This window comes from Callithrix jacchus, chromosome 7 (assembly GCF_049354715.1).
Source record: "Callithrix jacchus isolate 240 chromosome 7, calJac240_pri, whole genome shotgun sequence".
Taxonomy (NCBI): Eukaryota; Metazoa; Chordata; class Mammalia; order Primates; family Cebidae; genus Callithrix; species Callithrix jacchus.
Window position 1 is genome coordinate 105886183 of NC_133508.1, and position 19511 is coordinate 105905693.

Sequence of the window (19511 nt, forward strand, 5' to 3'; positions counted from 1 at the left end):
AAAATCTCTGAGTACTTGCTTGTTCGCAAAGGATTTTATTCTTCCTTCACTTCTGAAGCTCAGTTTGGCTGGATATGAAATTCTGGGTTGAAAGTTCTTTTCTTTAAGGATGTTGAATATTGGCCCCCACTCTCTTCTGGCTTGTAGTATTTCTGCCAAGAGATCTGCTGTGAGTCTGATGGGCTTCCCTTTGTGGGTGACCTGACCTTTCTCCCTGGCTGCCCTTAGTATTCTCTCCTTTATTTCAACCCTGTTGAATCTGACGATTATGTGCCTTGGGGTTGCTCTTCTTGCCGAATATCTTTGTGGTGTTCTCTGTATTTCCTGCAATTGAGTGTTGGCTTGTCTTGCTAGGTGGGGGAAATTTTTCTGGATGATGTCCTGAAGAGTATTTTCCAGCTTGGATTCATTCTCTTCGTCCCCTTCTGGTACACCTATCAAACGTAGGTTAGGTCTTTTCACATAGTCCCACATTTCTTGGAGACTTTGTTCATTCCTTTTTGCGCTTTTTTCTCTGATCTTGGTTTCTCGTTTTATTTCATTGAGTTGGTCTTCGACTTCAGATATTCTTTCTTCTGCTTGGTCAATTTGGCTATTGAAACTTGTGTTTGCTTCGCGAAGTTCTCGTATTGTGTTTTTCAGCTCCTTTAATTCATTCATATTCCTCTCTAAGGTATCCATTCTTGTTATCATTTCCTCGAATCTTTTTTCAAATCTTTTTTCAAGGTTCTTAGTTTCTTTGCATTGATTTAATACATGATCTTTTAGCTCACAAAAGTTTCTCATTATCCATCTTCTGAAGTCTAATTCCGTCATTTCGTCACAGTCATTCTCCGTCCAGCTTTGCTCCTTTGCTGGTGAGGAGTTTTGGTCCTTTCTAGGAGGTGAGGTGTTCTGGTTTCGGGTGTTTTCCTCCTTTTTGCGCTGGTTTCTTCCCATCTTTGTGGATTTGTCCGCTGGTCGTCTGCGTAGTTGCTGACTTTTTGTTTGGGTCTCTGAGTGGACACCCAGATTGTTGATGATGAAGTATTTCTGTTGCTTGGTTTTCCTTCTACCAGTCTAGCCCCTTCGCTGTACGACTGCTGAGGTCCGCTCCAGACCCTGCTTGTCTGGGCTGCACCTCTAGTAGCTGTGGCACAGCGAGGGATGCTACCAGTTTCTTTTTCTGCTCTCTTTGTCCCAGGATGATGCCTGCCTAATGTCAGTCTTTTGGATATAGAGGGGTCAGAGAGGTGCTTGAGGAGACAGTTTGTACTCTATAGGGGTTTAATTGCTGAGCTGTGCACTCTGTTGTTCATTCAGGGCTGTTAGGCTGCTATGTTTTATTCTGCTGCAACAGAGCTCATTAAAAAACCCTTTTTTTTTTTTTTTCTCAAATGCTCTGTGTTGAGGGGTTTGGGCTTTATTTTTGGATGTCTGATCAGGTGTCCTGCCCAGCTAGAAGGCAGACTAGCCACTGTTTGGCTGCCGAGTCTCTGCCCTGCTTTTGTGTGATTCGCGCTGTTCCTGCCGGCTCTGCTGTGGTCTCCGCCACGCCCTGCGGCGGAGTCTCTTCGTTGTAGCGTGTTGCCTCAGCAACGACAGGCTGCGTCAGCAGTGGGTGTGTATCTCAGTAGGGACGGGTTGCCTCGGCAACGGCTGGCTGCGTCAGCAATGGGCGTGTATCTCAGTTGGGGCGGGTTGCCTCGGCAATGGCTGGCTGCGTCAGCAGTGGGCGTGTATCTCAGTTGGGGCGGGTTGCCTCGGTAGTGGTGGACACCCCTCCCCCACAGAGCGTCTCGGACCGTCTGCTCGGGATAGTTTGAAATCACGGTTTTGTTGGTCCCACTGGGTATCCCAATCCCTGCAATCCCCTGGGCTGGCCTAGTGTCCAAGTCTCGTTTAGTCTCAAGTCCAGCCCTCTCAAGTCTCAGGTTGCTGGTTCAACAGGGCACCCGGACAAGCGCGCCCTGTGGGGATTGCTGGGTAGGGCCGGCTGCCGCCGCCCCGGCTGCCGGCTTCGCCAGGCAGACCTACTGCCTGGTGTCCTGTGTCTTTTTTATACTTGGGGGTTTCCCCGTTCTGTGGGCAACAAAGATCAGTCTGGAAATGCCGCTCTGACTCACCGTTTGCGGATTCAACGAGAAGAGCTCCAATCCTGGGTTGTTCTCACAGCGCCATCTTGAGTCCTCCCACCCTTAAATTTCTTTAATCTCTCCCTTCTCATGTTAGAAAGCATATGTCTACCTTTACTGTGTCTTTCTTAAATACGAGATAGAAGTAGAATAAAAGAAGAATGGGAAGTGGCTCTGAAAATCAGAAGGCCTACGATCTATGACATAATAAGTTATTTGCCAAGTCCATGCTTTTATTTAAAATCTCCATTTATCCTTGGGCTGCCTTCTTTTAAAATATACTTTGACTCTTGAATTTACATTTAAGTGTTTATCTCATAATGGAAATAACTTTGGAAACAGAGAAATCTTGTTTTAAATTTCAGTTCTACCACTTGTCAGCCACATGACCTCTCAAAGACTCATTTTCCTTATATGTTAAATAGAATTAATAAAACTTACTTACAGCATTACAACTTTTAGAAACAAATATATATAAGTAGATTATATATAATCTACATATATATTAAGAAAAAGAAATATATAATGTATAAATAATATATATATACTTCTAAGCCGTATTAATATATGTGGCATTGTTATTGTTATCATTATTCTTGTAATACACCCAAATATATTTTAGCTGAGCTTTCCACCTTTTCTCTTATTATTTTCAACTTTATTAAATGTTTTTGTAGATTAACAGTTTTGGAGGTTTTCAGGCTTTCCTCAGACAGTCATTATGAGTTTTTGGTGACTAGATCATAACATTTTAAGCTATAAAAGTTGACTAAAATCTTGTTACTCTCTTGATTTCACAAAAAAATGGTTTTGGGGCTACATATTGTTTTATATTTCATCTGTATCCATCTCTCTCTCACTAGTGCTTTTTCTCACGGACTCTCTTCTTTATCTTTTGGCTCTTCTCAATGTTACTGTTTTGCTTTTTATTCTGGAAAAACCTACTGTTAATTAGGGAATCCATTCTTCCTTATTTCGCTGTGCCTGACATACTTGAAGAACCTCGTGTTTGGGGTTAAGGAGTCACAATAAAGACATGGCTCCACTTGGTTCTAACCTTCACAAATGAAATTCTATGGCATAGAAAGTTGAAACTCTTAGTGGGTGAGACTAGTGAGGGAAAGAAGACAAACAAAGGATAAAAGAAAGTCAAGGACAAAAACTTGGGGAATGATTATTTTTAGATGATGATGAGAGGACAAAGAGCTTGAGAAGGAGAAAGAAGGACAAATCAGAAAAGTAGAAGCAGAGCTAGGGACAAGGAGAGTAATGGAATGGAAGGGCTGAGGGAGTTGCCAATGGCATTGCTGGTGAACAGGGCTGACAGCATAAAGGCAGTGATAAAGAAGCCCACTTAAGAAAGGGAGATAGATTAAGAATAAACTTAGCAGTGTTGTGAAGTAGAGTGGGGAGCAAATTCTAATAGATGGCAACAGATTCAGGCCAGGAAATGATGGCAAAGAAACAGAGGTAATTTCTTCCCAATATGATTTTGGAATCTTGGCAGTAAATAGGAGAGAGCTAAGCAAACTGGTTTGAAGAGAGCATTGTGCCAGGGGAGAGTGAGACTGAAGATGAAAAAGATCAAAGATGGATGGATAGAGAAAACACAGACATGGGACATGTCATGAAGGCAGTGAAAGGAGATAGCCTTGGAAGGAAGACCAGACAACAGGAAGAACTGAGAGGGACAACCAAGACAGAGAGATATTCATGGTGAAAAAAAGTAGATAGAAGGCATGTGGAGTAAAACAGTGTGCCATAGTGGTGAAAAGTGACCTGGGAGCAGATACTCCCACTCTCACTAAAATTGAGAACTTATGCATGTCACCCCACCACTCTGAGCCTCAGCTTTTTTTCTGTTTCGCCTGAAATGAAGGATAATGACAACACTTACAGAATTGGAATACGAACTAAATGAGATAAAACTCAGAGCAGTACTTGGACCATAATTATTATTAGTTCTAATGTAGACAAGATGGGTATTCTCCATAGTAAAGTTTGCAGTAAGAGCTTTATTCCTCATGGAGGAATAAAGGTGTGAAGGTGGGGCCAGGGGATGAGGATCTTCTGCAATGTTGGATAATGCACTCCAAATGAGTAAAGGGCCAGATGGAACAAGAGCATCACTGAGATAGGGTTTGAGGCTGTTGGTTAATTTCTAGAGTTCTGAAAATGTTAAATTAATTAAAAGATTAAATCTGAATCTTTTGCCAGTTTTTTCATTATTTTTATGGAAAGAAAAATTTTGAGAGGTCCTTACTCTGCCGTTTTTGGTGACATTCCCCCAAAATCTTTTTTAAGCCAAAAAATAATCCAAACTGTGGCTAAGTACCAAGCACTAGTAGCTAGATATCAGCATCATGGAAATGGAAGGCTAGAAAAGAAAAAAGAAAAGAGGTGTACACCACCTGAAGGCCAAATGAGAAAAAGGAAAAGGAAAAAGCCTTATACCTTATACAATCATACATGTAAAAGAATAAAAATGGGAGCAAATCATCTGCAAGAGTAAATGATGGGTGTTTATAAGTCACGTCAGCAAAATACTGCCATTCTGTGCATTAGAGATTCTTCAGGGTCTGTCTAGGGGTGGCTACTCAGATTTCTTTTATCTTGGCTATTTTTCTGAAGGGACTTCAATTAACAGAGAGTACCAGGTAGCTGCTGATCTCATGTGCAGCATCACATTATAATTCCCCAATCCCTATGCCAAAACTATAAAAAAATATCATAGAACCTCAGGGTTGGAGGATGCCTTAAAAGTTGTCCAGTAAAATCAACAAGCTGATACTCAAATCTTAACCTCATTGGAGCAGGTGTTGGTCTGGTTGTTGTTGTTTGTTTATCAGACTCGGTTATTGAACTCCCAGCAAGTGAACTAGTTGCTCTGTTAGAAGAAAAGGGCAGCTAAAACTTCCCTTTCAGGTTAAATTGTCTTTCTACACCATGAACCTATTGTGTTAGTTCTTCCATTTGGCATTCAGTAGAATCGATGTGATTAGCTTTCCATTGCCAATTTGCTAGATATTTGAACACAGCTATTTTGTTCTTCATAAATCTTAACAAGGAAGAGAGTGGTGGTAAAGTGGGTTTGACTTAATCCATTATCCTTACCCTAAAATATTTTGAGTTCCTGTATTGTTTTGGCTACTTTGGACCTCAGTTTGCTTCAGTGTTCTAGAAAGGTTGTCCCAGGAATAAGAGGATAAAGACAGTTCACAGGTCAGGTCTGATCAGTGACAGGAGAAGAACTCAGATCCAAATTTGTGGGATTTAGTATAAAACTTGCCTGATGACCAAACCAGAACAGAGGATAAACAGAACATTTATGAGAATATAATTTCCCTATCTGTGAAATTAAGGTGTCTGGGCAATAAATGAGCCTAAAGCCAGAGATAACATCTTAGAAGTACTCATTAAATAACATCGATATGGTATTACCAAATGGTGTCACCAATAATGATAATTAAGTTATATTTTTATGAGTACATTGGGTAAATTTTAATTATTTTCTATGTTATCAGTATAGAGATCATATGCATATAAATTGTTTACATATTTTATGGAGTCATGTAACTGGACATGTGATATATTTCATTTAAAATGCAGATTATTTAACAAGTGAATGTGATATGTCATCAGCCTCCTTGTTGATCTTTGTGTTCAAAATTTACATCCATGGGATAAATCACGTTGCAGTTTACATTGGTATGCAAAAGGAAATGGCAATTCTGTATTTATGGCAGCCTGTTTAAGATGGGCAAGAAAGTCTCTTATAACGAGGTTATATTGTATTGATTTGCTGTATGAGTATTTATTTATTATATATGCCATTTCTGGAAAACGTAAAGCACAACAAACATTTATGGCTATTTCCAGCTTCCGGGGAGCTGCATAGATGTGAGAGTGTATTTATGGGGTATTTATTTCCTAATATATGCAATGGAGTTGCTTCTAAATGATTTGACTTTAAAAGCAGAATATAAATGTCTACAGGCACAAGTAGAGTTAAGGTTTGTACTAAATCTTTGCCTAAAATACCCCAAAGCAAGTTATTAAAAAATTCCTTCCCATGAATAAAATTAAACTGACCTTATTGGGCAACTAGTGATAAAACAGACTCTCAGACCACTCTGCATGGATCACAGCATTCATCACCAATTAATATTTGATTTGTAGAGAAAATATGTTATTTCCCCCACTATGATGCATATTTTTAAAAGACAACATTTTTGGTCTTTAGTGCATGCATATAAGAAAATCTATGTGGGAATAAACTACCATTTATTCAGCTCCTCCTCTGTGCCAGGCAGTGCTCTGGGCATTTTGATATTGGTTAACATTTCTATAGTGTTACTACCTGCTAGATACTGTGTCCCAAATGCTTTCTGTACATTATATATTTAATTATCATAATCGCCATATGACTAAATCGCATCTTCCCCATTTTCCAGTTGAGGAAACTCAGACCCTGAGAGACTATGGAACTTACCCAGTTAGAGCCAGGTTATAATCTGAATCCAGGCTAAGAACTCCCGTTGTATTGATTGAAAGGCCATCTCTTTCCATTATTCCCCAAATTGTTGCTAACAGCTTTGACCTACAAATAAATATAAATGAGAATTTTGGGATAATATCCTTTTTCTGTACCTAAGACTTAGTAAAACCTAAAATTCCTCACTTCAGAGAGAGAACAAACAAGGAATATAATGGTCATCCATTCACACAGCACAATTTATTGCCAATTTATACCAAGCATTGCGCCAGGAGCTGAAGATACAGAGATAAAAGATTGTCCCCAACCCTCACCCACACAAGGTCTTTAGGGAAGACAAACAATTTTTAAAAGTATGATATGGTGCTGCCACTATAGAAACCTTCACAGCTTGGGGCTGCAGAGAGGTTATCGAAGACATTGCAGAGTGGCTGACAGCCAAGCTGTCTTACAGACCTGGAGCATTGAAACAGGAGAAGGAGTTGGAAGAAAACAGACAAAACCTCCCTTTTTTTAGCCTGTCATTCAATTAAAACCTACTTTCAACTCATTCATTTGCAACCCATAGCAGTAGCTTGATGTAAGAAAATTCTTGGCAGGAGAGAGAGAAGAAAGAAGGGAGGGAGGGAGGGAGAGAGAGAGAGAGAGAGAGAGAGAGAAGCCCTCCTGAGATTTCACTGCAGTTCTGCAGTTTGGCATTGTCTTTTTATCTGGTTTGGGAAATTATACCCTTTCTCAGGAATTGATTGTCATTTTTGATTTTCTGCAAAGGAGGTTGACAGTTGAATGACTGCTGAACTTTTCTGAAATTCTGCCCTGTCACTTGTTCTCTTCTCCTGCAGTCCTTAGCTTTCCTAGACTGACACCATCAGCCACTGCAAAGGGGGATGCTGATTTCCTTAATAGTCAGATTGGGATTTGACACAAAGGCTGCTATGGACCAGGGAGGATGGAAAGAAATGAGCAGCAAGTTAAACAGCCGCCATAAATGCATTTATTTCTGGGCTCTAGGTCAAACCAGAATAGTTGGAGAGTGAAACACAGGGTTTGTTGGAAGTGTAAGAGTGAATTACAGTCCAAATGGAAGGCTATAAACCTTCTGCAGACCTCAAAGCTGGCAATCGCCAATCATCTCAATCACTAACTTTGTTAATAATAGTGCACCCAGCAAGGGCACCTTTGGAATGTTGTACCTGCCCTCCACCCAAAAGCCTCCTCTTCCCTCCCTCCCCATCCCCCAGGTAACTAATAGAGAGTTTCACATGCAGTGTGACTTCAAAAGATGTGTGTTCTAATCAACTTTACACCTTAAAGAAAGAATGACAGTACATCTGGGAAAATGGGAACATTTTCTCTGGCTCCTTCTCCTGGTTCATTCCCATCTTAGTCCAGCACTGGCACAGATATTCTTGTTTTTACTTTTTCCATGCCTTGGCTTTTTTTAGTACTCTCATGACAGACTAAGTATTGTTTTCCCTTAGTTCTATTCTTGTTGACTTGCATGTTGTCTAATGCAAGCCTCATCCTCTTAGGACACCTCAGTCTCTCTTCCTTCTCACCTGCTAAGTAGCCTTCCTTTTCTATATATATGCCTTCAATTTTTAGCAGTTTTCCTACCTTTTCACAATCCCATGTAAAGACACATAAACTGTAGCATCTGTGTGGATTCTTCATTGTGAGGTTTTAAATTGCCTGGATTTTTCTCTGAGGCTTAATAATTTTCTTGTTAAGATTTTAGAATTTATAGCATTTGTCTTCTTCACCATGGTTTCATTTATTCCCACTCCCTTGCTTTGAACTAATCCTAAGAGGTGTTTACTAATAGTTTGATACAACTGTAAAACATAATGAGAAAGTTGGCTAAGTCATCTTCCCCTTAGGCAACACTTCTGCCACCCATATGCTTTCTTCCTAGGACAGGATTTGGTTAAAAGAGAAAAAGTACTACAAGAGAAATATCTTAAATCTAGGATCCTCTTTATTTTCAAGATAGCTACTTTCAGATGATCATGAAATTTTGTATATTTTTCATACCTCAGTCACGGCTTATATCAGGTTGTATGTCAATTATTAGAGCAAGGTTCTATCTTTCTGCATTAGTGTGTACTTTAAGCACAGAAGTTTGCTCTTATTCATCTTTGTGTCTCTGGAACCTAGCATAAGGTCTGGCACATAACAGGCCCTGAATAAAGATTCTTCAAAGTATCTTTTATCATTATCATTCCTCAGGAATACCAGGGTTTTAATTTTGTCAATAAAATATAAAATGTACACTATTCAGTTTAAAATCATACTTGGTTGATTTGCATTGTCATGTGAAAATTAAAGCAATGTTCTACACACCCAAATGCCCTTTCAAATGGTGAATATGTTTTGCACAAACACATATTAGAACATTCAATTATGCAAGCAACTTGAGCAAATGTATTTGAAAATATGAGCATGTGTGATTTAAAAACAGAAAGGTAAAAATTAGCATCTCAAATCCTCCAGGGAAACATAAAGTATTTAAGAGATGGATTGTGAGTGTATGATAGCATATAAAATGTTAAGAAGAATCGTTTAGTCAAATCTTTAGATCCTTACTGCCGTTACCCAAATTTCTATTACTTAACAAATACCCAAACATTCAAAGCCAGTACAGATGAATTACTAGCAATTCTGATTGTAACTAACCATAGAAGGAAATAAGATGTCCAAATGTATTTTTGTCCACTGATTCACCTGGGATAGATCGCGAGAAGAAAAATGTGCAAAGTCTGCATATCAAGTATAAGTGTAAAGATACTATCCTTGAAACAGAGAGGTAGGAAACCTGAATAAGAACCCCAAATAGCATTTTCATGAAGACAACAAAAATCCTGCAGTATGAGGAGGAGGAATTTAAGCTGATATGAGCTGGCAGTGGCGCTATGCCATGGAAACTCCTCATCTGCTTCCTGGAAGAGATCTTCAGAAGCCCTAAAAAGGAAGAAAAAGCATCTTCTGTATAAATATGTTTTAAAAAATAGAGGGAGAAAAAAATTAGAAGCTATTTGTAGGTAGACATGAATGTCCAACTAGGGAAAGGAGGGGGATTCAAAGAATGAGTTCTACAGGAAGTGTTTTGGGGAAGACTAAAAGATCTAGATGTCAGGGTATTCCTCTAGACATGGTTCTACAGCCAGCTTCTTAACAAATATTGCCTGAAGTAGTTCTTTCCAGATCTTCCATGGTTTTACATCTTAACCAGGAAAATTCAGAAACAATCTAGTTCTTTATATTTCTTTAGAGTTTTATTTATACAGTATTGAAAAAATCAAATGAAAAATGAAAAGCAAACCTGAATATTTTTCTCCAACTTGCTGATAATAAAGATGGACTTAGGGCCGGGCATGGTGGCTCATGCCTGTAATCCTAAGCACTTTGGGAGGCTGAAGTGGGAGGTCAGGAGTTCAAGACCAATTGAGGTCAGGAGTTCAAGACCAGCTTGGCCAATATGGCAAAACCCTGTCTCTACTAAAAATGCAAAAATTAGCCTGGCATGGTAGTGGGTGCCTGTAGTTCCAGCTACTTGAGAGGCTGAGGCAGGAGAATTGCTTGAGCATGGGAGGTGGAGGTTGCAGTAAGACGAGATTACACCACTGCACTCCAGATTGGGTTACAGAGCGAGTCTCTGTCTCAATAAAATAAAATGATAATAAAATAAACATGCATTAAGAATAAAACTAGATGGGTTATTTAGGGTTCCTAAGGGTGGGAATGGGTTATGGAAGAGAATGGAACATCAGAGAAGAAAGCATTTTCTTTCTATGGATACAGTGGGGCTTTATTCATTCATTCAGCAAATATTCATGGACAGTTTATTATAGGTTAAGCATTGTGCTGGGTTCTAAGAACAGAGAATAAAACAGACAAGGTTCCTGTCCCCATGGCACTCATGGATTAGTAAAGGAGAAAAAGCATTAGAAAATAGTCACTGAATGAAACTATGATCACATTTTACTAATAGATATAAGAAAAAAGTATCGGGAGACAAAGATATGAAGGTATCTGAGGAACTAAGAGACGTATTCTAGTGCATTTTTGCAAGTTAATTGTGTTTTGGCAATGGGAAAGTTACTTAATGCCTTTGAGCCTCAGTTTTCTCATCTATAAAGCAGAGATCAAAACAGCTATTTCATAATGTGTGAATAAAATAAGAGGAGAGAGTAAAGGATCAGAGACCTCCTTTGTATTATATGAATATCTGAGATTTAACTAGAAAACTAGCTATGTTGCCAACTATCTAATCTATGGTTTCCTCTCTAAGTAAGTATCATAGGACCTGACTCAGACGAGGTTGGTGTCAATTACAGCCAGCCAACCTTCAAGGTCAATTTTTATTACCTTTTTCTGTGCTCTTAGTGTAAAATCCTGTTTTGTCATGACCAATTGACCATGAATACAACTTCTAAATCAAAATGTATTCCAAATCTCCTTGTAATTATTTATTACCAGTGAACAATCTAGCTCGTATTTTTTGAAGTGTTAGAAAGAACCTTAGGTCGATATTTGGACCACTGTTCTGATTACTCTGTTGGTGGCCTACTGTTTCATCTTTTAAGTCACTTTAGGCGCAGGCGGTTCATTCTTGGTGCTGGACATTCAGGAAGGCTGGAGACAAAGGCTGTCTGGCACAGAGAGGAGTGTTAACATTTTGGGCCTAACAATTAGCACAGTGAGGTAAACATAACTGAACACTCCTTTGAAGATTCAGAGTCCTGTAATGCCCTAGTCATTCAACATGCTAATGAAATGATAATCCCTCATACTAGAAACTGAAAGCAAATGCAACACAAACCCTGGACTATACCTCCGAAGCTGATTTCTTTACAATGGAATCCTTATATGTTTTTATATTTAATGTTTTGCCTCTTATAGAAATAAAATCTGGTTTATCAAGTGATCCAGAAATTTAGTTCTGATTATTTCAAATTTTAAGAATGGACTTTGAAAGACTCTCTGCATTTAAAGTGAACATTTTTGATATATAGATACATTTGCTCCATCATGCTTTAGGCACATATTTTCATGGCAGACACTATGGATTCAGAATGGATTCTTCCTAACCTGGAAGTTATTCCTAGTTCAGGCAGTGCAACATATAATGAGGTTAGGGAATCAATGACCACCAAATCTTAATGCACATCATCCAAGGAAAGCTCTAATAAACAATACTGCTTCCTGGGCTCTGTCTCAGATACACAGAATGAAAATTCAAGGGGTTTCAAATTAAGGGGTGAATAAAAAACAAAAAGAGGGAAAGTCTAGGGATGTAAGGTTCAAATCTGTAATTAAAGAAACAAAACTTCTCCAGGTGATTCTGGTTCATGGGGTTCGTGGATATGCCTTTGAGCACTAGCAGAAAGCAAGTGGATAGTGACTGTGTGTGTTTTGTGCTAATGTGAATCCCTTTTTCCCACAGGTACATTTCTGACAGTCATTACGGGTGTAATCAGTGATTTTGTTGATTGCAGTGGTTCCTCTCTCTCTCTCTAGTATGCCTCAGATGTGCCGTAGTTCAAAAACAAAGCTCTATTTCAAGTATTAGGAGGGAAGTTAACTCTGCTTACTTATAAATATTCTCCTTTTTCTGGTAGCACTCGACTGAGAAAATACCAGAAATAGGGTGTGTATATGTGTATCTGTGTGCAAATGAGTGTGTATTTTTTTTTCCTGGAGTAATAACAGTCTTGATGAGAAGCCCTTTCATTAGGATTATAGCATAAGGGGCTATAAAAACATCCTTCGGTAAATTGCCATTTTGTAAGCTTCTCAGTTTGAATTATTCAGCTGTGGTTACTATGGAACCGCGAGCCTTGTTCACTTTGCAGATGAAAATTCTAACAGTCCCCCAGTGTCCCCAGACTGTGGAAGAGCTCATTAAAGGAAAAGTACTGCTTTCCCTGTTAAAGACACACAAACCAACTGCAGAATGTCCACATCAGGGTTTTTCATGTACCTTCTATTCAGCAGACCTTGCACTTTCAGGTGGGGGTTGTTCTTTGAAGTGTTAAGATGCCTCCTTGTTGAAAGTAGTTATTATGCTTAGGTCAACTCAATCCTACGGATCTGACATTTGGGAATAAAGAGCCTAGCTTCGTCCTTTTTTATGATGAGCGAAATGATAGTTTTAAACTATTTATTTAACAATTGATATTTTCTCCTTACCCTGCTAGTGATTTATGGATATAATCTTATGTAATTCTCCTGATAATTCTAAGGAAGGAATACTCTAGTTTACACAGGAGGAAACTCAGACTCAAGTAGTCAGGTAAATCACCCAAGTAAGTAAAAGAGCCTAAATTTGAACCAAGTTCTAACTCCAAATCCTGGACTTCACCACTATGTTAGAATATATGGTGTAGGCTTACTGGTATAGAGGTCCTTGACTGCTATTACCTAGTTATTTGCCAAGACCCAGGGGTATAGTAACTGTCCCAGCTAAGGGAAGATTCAGTATATTGTAGTGAGCAACACCAATTACCTTATTCCAGTGCTGGTGCCAAGAATTTGCAACCCACTAAATGATTGCCACTCTGCTCTCCTCATTTGGAATTATGAAGTCCTGGGACATTGCAAGGAAATGAGTTTGTTCTCTCCCATCTTCCACTCCTACAAAGTAAGTTGGATCAAAAGCAAGCAAAATCTTGAGGCATGGCTGGGTTAACATTGACCTTGAAAGCAGACACTGATCAAGACTTGGTGGGGTAAATGTGAGACAATCTGCCAATGTATTGCTAGTTTAATCTGACTGGTAAGAAATTGAAGCTAAGTGAGTTGAATTTTTCAGGTTTACAAATGAAACTAGCAAAAAATTAATTCAACAATAGACCCGAAGCTTCTTTCTGATTCATTTTGTATTTATTTATTGACTAAAGAGACTTAAGGATAATCTAACTCAGCTTTATATTATATGGGAAGAAACTGAGAGCTGGATAGATGAACAGATGTGTTTGGAGTGGAAAGGCCTGGAAAGTGGGATTGGGGGTAGGATGGAGAAAGGAGTAGAACGGCAGGCTCCTGCCAGCAAGACCAGCCTTTACATAGAACATCATGCATTTCTGTTGTTAGGGGTCAGTCTGCCTGAGAATGTGTCCAGATAAGCAACCTGGGCTGTGGGGAGGGAGAACTGGGAATGGAGAGGTAGACTTCAGAAAAGAGCAAGAGAGAGTTGAGGGGTTGGGGAAAGCTTAATGTAATCAAGGCAAGGGGATCCAGATGGCAGGCAAATCTGCCTACCATTATTTCCAGAGGTGCCTTAGGGTCTGGGGTGATACCTGTGAATTCAAGCCTCTAGGAGGCTATGAAACCTCAGTCAATGAAACAAACTGCATTCCTCAGAAGAAACCTGGAATTATGGTTACATTTTTTTTCTCTAGGTTTATTGCCTCAACTTTCACCTTTTATATGCAGAAACATCTGCTTAAAAGCCTGGGAGGTTGTCTACAATCAGTTTAGTGTCTGTGAGCTGCTTATTTACTTATTTTTAAAAATATATTTATGTAAAACTGACACATAATAATTTTTCAAATAGCTGCAAGAGAGGATTTTGAAGGTTATAACACAAAGGAATGATAAAGGTTTGAGGTGACTGATATGCTAATTACCCTAATTTAATTATTACACATTGTATACATATATTGAAATGTCACACTGTAACCCATAAGTATGTGAACTGCTTTTAACTTCAAGTGCCAGTTGCTGACAAGGTTTCCTCCCAAACATTAAAGGCACGGCCTCTTCACAAGAGGCTCTGGGTCTGTGTTGCTGAATTGGCTGGTGTCCTTAAAGCACGTTCCAGCTTTCAAGGGGAAAATGACAAGGTGGAAGATGAGCAATGGACTGAATTGCTTAAGGTACTTAGAGATGCTTTGGGGGAATATTCTCAAATTTTGGTGCACATAAAATTGCTTAGTGAGCTTGTTAAAAATATGCACCCCTGGGACCCACTTCCTGACATAGAGTTTTTAATTTAAAGAGCCTGGACTCAGAAATGTTTCTTTCTGCTGTGGAAGGGCCCCAGTTGATTCAGCTACAAAGAGTCCCTAGACTGAGTTTTGACAAACACACTATTTGTATTTATATTTTTATTTGTGCTTCAAAATAAATATTGTGTATTTTTAAGAAATACAACATGATGTGTGTGTGTGTGTGTGTGTGTGTGTGTGTGTATAGTAAAGCTGGGAGTGGTGGTTCACACCTATCATACCAAGACTTTTGGAAGCCAAGGTGGGAGGATCAGTTGAGCCCAGGAGTTTAAGACCGGCCTGGACAACATAGAGAGATCCCTCTCTCTACTGAAAAAATAATTAGCCAGGCCTGGTAGCAGCTTGGTCCCAGCTATGCAAGAGGCTGAGAGGAGTTTGACGCTGCAGTGAGCCATGATCACGCCACTGCATCACCAGCCTGGGTAACAGAGACCATATCTTAAGGGGAATGTATAATTATATTGAAATTGCATGTATATGTATATGTAAATATGAAATTATAGATATATATACATATATATACACACACATACATATACTCACATGTAGTTCTAATAGTGGAATAAGTTAACAAATCCGTTACTTTACATAGTTACCTATTTTTTTCCCATGTGACAAGAGCAGCTTTAATGTACTTATTTAGCAAAAATCCTGACTACAACACACTATTATTAACTATAGTCCTCAATGTTGTACAATAGATCTTTTCACTTGTGACTTGTTCATCTTATGTAGTTGCTATTTTATATCCTTTGACTTACATCTCCTCATTTCCCCTTTTCACCCTGACCCTGGTAATCACTGTTTTATTCTTTATTTCTATACTTTTGACCTTTAAAAAAATATACCACATATAAGTGAGATCATGCCATATTTTTCTTTCTGTGTCTGGCTTATTTCACTTAATATAATATCCTCAAGGTTCTCCATATTTTGGCAAATGGCAGGATCTTCTCCTTTCTAAAGGCTGAATAATATTCCATTGCATATATATTCCACAGTTTCTTTATCCATGCATCCATTGATTGAGACTTAGGTTGTTTCAATGTCTTGGCTACCCTAAGTAATACTGTAATGAACATAGGAGTGCAGATATTTTTATGAAGTCATGTTTCCTTCCCAGAAGAAAGATTTCTGGGTCATATGTAGTTTTATTGTCAACTTCTTTAGAAACTTCCATACTGTTTTCCACAATGGTTCTAAAAGTCTACCATATTACTCCATTCTCATCCTGCTGTAAAGTACTGCACGAGACTTGGTAATTTATAAAGGAAAGAGACTCATGTTTAGTATGGCTGTAGAGACCTCAGGAAACTTACAAGCAAGACACCTTCACAAGGCACAAGGAAGGAGAAGTGCTGAGTGAAGGGGAAAGAGCCCCTTATAAAACCATCAGATTTCATGAGAACTCCCTCACTATCATGAGAAGAACATGAGGGCAACCAACCTCATGATTCAATTACCTCCACCTGGTCTCTCCCTTGACACATAGGAATTGTGGGGATTAAAATTCAAGATGAGATTTGGGTGATGACACAAAGCCTAACCATATCATCTACATTTACACAAACAGTGTACAAGGGTTCCATTTTCTCTACACCCTTGCCAATACGTCTTATCTCTTATCCTTTTGATGACAGCAGTGTTAACAGCTGTATGGTACTATCTCATAGTGTTTGCATATTTATTTATTTATTTTGAGATAGAGTCTCTCTGTGTCACCAGGTTGGAGTGTAGTGGCACAATCTTGGCTCACAGCAACCTCTGCCTCCTGGTTTCAAGTGATTCTTGTGTCTCAGCCTCTTGAGTAACCAGAATTACAGGCATGAACCACCATGCCTGGCTAATTTTTGTATTTTTAGTAGAGATGGGGTTTCACCATGTTGTCCAGGCTGGTCTCAAACTCCTGGCCTCAAGTGATCCACTCACCTTGGCCTCCCACAGTGATGGTACTACAGGCATGAACAACCACGCCCAGTCTCATGGTGGTTTTGATTTGCAGAGAATTACTTATTTGATCATCAGCATGGCTATCAGCTGGGAGTTTATTCAAATCCAGAATCTCAGGCTTCCTTCCCAAACTTCCAAATCAGAATCTTCATTTTAATAAGATTCCCAGGTGATACCTGTGCACCCTGGAGTTTGAGAAGCACTGGATTAGAGGGTGCATTCATTTGCTAGGGCTGCCATAACAAAATACCACAGACTTGGGAGCTGTTTCTCAACAGTTCTGGAGGCTAGAAGGTTAGAAACAAGGTGTTAGCAGGTTTGGTTTCTTCTGAGGCCCCTTTCTTTGGATTACAGAAGGCTGCTTTCTCTCTCTGTCTTCCAATGATCTGTCCCCTGCATATACACCTCTAATGTCTGGGTATCCAAACTTCCTCCTCTTACAAGGACATCAGTCAGCCTGGATTAGGGCCTGATACATCATTTTAATTTAATCATCTCATTAAGGCCCCATCTCCATATAATGTCACATTATGAGGTACTGGGGATTAGCATGTCAATGCAAAGATTTGGGGAGCATACAATTAAGGCCATACAGAGGATATGGTAACTGTTAGTAGCTATGCTTATATGTAATTTTGTCATTGGACAAAGCCCTGATAAGAATTTTATATGTTGGGATCGAATGGGGGCTCAGACCCCATAAACCCACTCTTTATCTTCTGTTCTTGATCTTGGTAAATAGCACTATTTTTGGCTTAATTTGTCTAAGACAGGTACCTTGGGACCCAGTGCTCCCTCTGCCTTGCCATCCATATTTCATTAGTCACCACATCCTACCATATTTACCTCTGCAATCTTTCCAATAAAATGATTCTGATTTCCACTGCTCTGGTTCTTGTCTTCTCATCTCCCATCACACCAGGCACACCTCTCACCCATGGAAATATTAACTCACGTTTTTCTCCAATATCTTGCTCTCTAGTCTTATTTTCTGATAGATAATTATATACAGAATATATAATGGACTATATACTATACATGTTTCCATTATAGTATAGTCCTTTCTGACTAGATAATAATATAGTCCATCATTTTCATTAGCCATAATGTTTTTAATAAAATAGAAATCATGCCATGTCATTTTCCTGCTTACAATCCTCATGGCTTGCATTACCCTAAGAAGAAAATGCAATCTTCCTAGCATAGCTTGTAAAGTTACTTATGACTTGGCACATGCTTCCCTTACCAGTCTCATTCCTCCCTTCTGCCCCCTGCACCCTTCCCACCAATTCCATTTCTTCATAATATTCTGTTGACTTTTTTACCCTCGTTTCTCACATCTCACATTTGAGCCTTTGCAAAAGGCCTCTGACTAGAACTCTATCTTTCTTTTCTTTCTTCCCTCACACCATCCTCCCACTCATTTTTTGTTATTTCTGAAATCGTAGCCCTTATGTCACTTTCTTCCTAAAGCCTGTTTACTTTGATTGTCCAGCACAGGTGGCTTTCTTCAGGTCTCCTGTGTTTCTCATCACACTTTTTTTTAAACCTCTTCATTTACTGCAGTGGATCAAAAATTCCTTGAAGGCATTCTAAGTACACTTACGACTGTATTTCTGATACCCATCCAGTGCCTGACAAATAGCCATGGCTCATATGTGCTTGTTGAATGTGTTAGTGGAGTCATTGTTCATATGAAGGCCAAAAGTCTAGGGAATGAAGCACCTGAATGCAAATACAAATCATTACCACTAATGTGGTACTCTTACAGAGAAACTTCTAATTGGAAACAGGTGTTAGGGAAGTGCTCCGTATTCTCCTGAAGATTCAAAAAATTTTCACCCTCTGAGCATATGGCTCTAGAACCACGAGTGCACTTTTGGGGACAAAAGGACCAAATATTTGAAACAGAGATGAACATTGTGCCACCATAGCAATCTGCTGTCCCTCAGACATCTGTCTCCTGTGAACATCTGAGGTCATCCTTTTCACAGAATCACTGTGAGTCCAGGCCTGACCCTCTGTTGTCATGAGGTGGCACAGAGAACATTTTATCAGGCTTACTTTGTCAGTCTGTCACAGCAACACAGAAAAAAATAGCAGTCTAGTAGAAATCCTTGCTTTTTCCTGGGCCCTCTTTCTAGAAAGGTTATTGTAACTGGATCAGAAGATAGACAGTAGTTAGCAGTATCTCTGTGGAGCAGAGGCTTAAGATATGCTACAAGGTTTAAAATGTAGTTTAATGGCTTTTGCCCAAGCAGTACCTTATATGATTCTGCAGCAGTTATATGGGAAAGGTATTATTACCCCTATTTTAAGGTCAAGATTGTATGCTAGGAAGTGTTGAAATTGGAGTTCATTTTTAAGTTTCTTACTCCGAGGGCTTACTATTGTTCCTGCTCGGAATGCTGTTCTCCACACTGTGTAACCTACCCATTTCCCCTCTTGCTAATTCCTCAAGGTAGTAGTTTAAATATCTCTTTATTAATGCAAAGCTTGAATGTCTAATAGGCACCTCGTCCTTAAAATGTTCAAAAGCAAAGTTGTGATTCCTCTACTCTCCCTTATGACTTATCCCTCCCACAATCTTCCCTAACTCCATCTTTCCTCCACATTTTTGTTCAGATACCAGAATAACCCAGAATAAGGTCATAGTACAAAGGTTTATATTAAAAGCCTTACTTCAGTTGCTGAGCCCCCAAATCTTGGCATCTCCCTCTTATTTCTCTTTACTGACTGATTAATAAAATCTGATCAATTCAGCCTCCAACATATATCTAAAATCTGGTGTCTTCTCACTCCACTGGTACCATCATTTCTTCCTGAAGATGATTGCACTAGCCTTCCAGACTGACCAATCTGCTTTCACTCTTGCCTGGGTCTACCTTACCTTCAAAGTACAGAATTGGAGGAGTTTACATTACTTTTAAAAATGTAAGT

At 39.2% G+C, this 19511-nt stretch overlaps 1 protein-coding gene across 14 annotated transcripts in view; it reads left to right on the plus strand.

The window, feature by feature from the left end:
- LOC118142978 (proto-oncogene c-Rel-like) overlaps positions 1 to 19511 on the plus strand; it is a 365180-nt gene that overhangs the window by 198790 nt on the left and 146879 nt on the right. The window lies entirely within an intron of this gene.